The sequence below is a fragment of the Papaver somniferum genome, chromosome 1 (assembly GCF_003573695.1).
Source record: "Papaver somniferum cultivar HN1 chromosome 1, ASM357369v1, whole genome shotgun sequence".
NCBI lineage: Eukaryota > Viridiplantae > Streptophyta > Magnoliopsida > Ranunculales > Papaveraceae > Papaver > Papaver somniferum.
In genome coordinates this window covers 95,917,730-95,920,298 of record NC_039358.1, presented here as the reverse complement: position 1 = coordinate 95,920,298, position 2,569 = coordinate 95,917,730, and the positions used below count along the sequence as shown (strand labels likewise).

At 35.4% G+C, this 2,569-nt stretch overlaps 1 pseudogene; it reads left to right on the top strand.

Moving 5' to 3' along the window:
- The first annotated feature begins 1,979 nt into the window (after positions 1-1,979).
- Positions 1,980-2,244, top strand: LOC113324555 (annotated as a pseudogene).
- The last annotated feature ends 325 nt before the right edge of the window (positions 2,245-2,569 follow it).

Below are 2,569 nucleotides of genomic sequence, written 5' to 3'. Positions count from 1 at the left end.
TTTCTCTCTTTGTTCTATTTTATACTTTATTACATGATTAATAATGTCTCCTTGAACTCAAGGAATATTGAAAAGACTTCTTTCCTTTTCTCAAAAATAGCGGATCTATTATGTCGTAAGAACTTCCAACTATGAATAAAAAACAGATTCGAGCGGTTGGTTAGATCTCTACAGAACAAATTAAGACAAAGTCTCCTTACCTTGCTATATATACAAAAGAGTCTGAATATTGATATAATTCATCTCATTTTTCTTTGTAGTACAGTATTTAACTTCAGTATATTTTTTCGTTTATCGTTTAGTTCAGTCTTAATTTAGGTTTATTCTGTAAATAAAAAAAGGAGTTTTTATGTCTTGTTACCGAGGGCCTCGTTTCAAAAAAATACGCCGTCTGGGGGATTTACCGGGACTAACTAGTAAAAGACCTAAAGCCGGAAATGATATTAGAAATCAATCGCGTTCTGGGAAAAAGTCTCAATATCGTATTCGTCTAGAAGAAAAACAAAAATTGCGGTTTCATTACGGTCTGACAGAGCGATAATTACTTAAATATGTTCGTATCGCCGGAAAATCCAAAGGGTCAACTGGTCAAGTTGTACTACAATTACTTGAAATGCGTTTGGATAACATACTTTTTTGATTGGGTATGGCTTCGACCATTCCTGGATCTCGGCAATTAGTTAACCATAGACATATTTTAGTTAATGGACATATAGTAGATATACCAAGTTATCGCTGCAAACCCGAGATATTATTACGACGAGGGATGAACAAAAATCCAAAGCTCTGATTCAAAATTATCTTGATTCATCCTCCCATGAAGAATTGCCAAAATATTTGACTCTTCATTCATCCCAATATAAAGGGTTAGTCAATCAAATAATAGATAGTAAGTGGGTCGGCTTGAAAATAAACGAATTGCTGGTCGTAAAATATTATTCCCGTCAGACTTGAACCTAACTCAAATAGCAAGGCAAGGATTCGGAGATTTTTGCCCCCTTTTCGCCGAAGTAAATTGACCGAAGCTAAGGGGTGTGATCCGGATATTTTTCCCATTTCATGTATCATAAATGGATCCGCGGGGATATTTTTATGTCTTGGATAGCCTTTATCAATATTTTTCGTACCACCCCAATTAGGAATAGAGAATTCATTTCAAAGAAATGTCTACCTCTTGGAATAATCCTATTCCTTGTTTGTTTGTTATTTGATCCATTGTGGTCAATAACGCTCTTGAATTAGGCAAAGGTAAGGAAAGAGAGGGATTCGAACCTTCGGTAAACCAAAGCCTACATAGCAGTTCCAATGTTACGCCTTCAACCACTCGGCCATCTCTCCTACAAAATTTATGATTATGACCCAGAAATTGGGTGAATAGCGAGCCATTCATATTTATTTTTGCAGTATACGTACGACCAACCGATTATAACAACTCGAAATATGAAAACGGATGGGGTGGTATTTTGATCATAGAACGATTATTCTATTCTTTTTCCTTCTTTGAATCATAATCCAATAAAAAACTTCTCGAGTTATCATAATCTGTAGGAAATATTAATTTCATGTTTAGAACAAGTATTTTTTTATGTTATTTCTTCCTGTACAATTCCTTTGTTTGTGGGATTCTTTTCCCATGTGAGGTAATGAGAAGAATTATAGAATGGATTGCGAACTATGCCTAGATCATGGATAAATGGAAATTTTATTGATAAGACCTCTTCAATTGTGGCCAATATCTTATTACGCATAATTCCGACAACTTCCGGAGAAAAAGAGGCGTTTACCTATTATAGAGATGGTGTAATTTGATTCTATTTAGTGTTCTCTATCTTACGAGTAAAGGCACGCATGGTTGGATTCGGTATAAAACGAAACGCGTTTATTGAAATAAACCTTAAAAAAATCTACGCTTCTTGAAGGTGAAGTTTGGAAATGGAACAATTCTTTCTATTTTGTATCCCCGATTGTTGCAGCCTCAGATGCTTCAATTTTCTAATCTAGTATTGAACAAAAGGTTACACCTATATGTTCTTTATGTATTAGAGGTCAATCCTACTCCATCAGTACCAACCAATAGGCGGCATAGGGGAAGAAGCACTACACCTAGGAATCAACAAAAAAACTTTGTTATAAATTATACCTTTCCTTATCGGGATCGGAACTAACAAGAATGGTTGGGACAACAAACATCCATCTTGTTTGTACTTTGTATACCTATATAACCATCAAAGACTGTTGAAGTGACTAATTCCTGGAAATAGGGGGCGTTGAGGACAAAGAAATTATTGGAGTAACCTTTTCTATCTAGCAACAACACGATTAGTGTTAAGAAAAGACCTCTTGCAGGAAGGCTGACTAGATATTTCTTGTAAAAACACTAGTCCCTACCATTTCATAATGAGAATATTTCGATATTCTTTTGGTTCCATGGATTATTATCATTCATTATGTACAGAAGGGAGGAGCCGTATGAGATGAAAATCTCACGTACGGTTCTGAAACGGGGATTCTTTGAATAGAATGAACGACCACAACGGATGTCATCTCAATCCGAAGGAAATTATGCGGA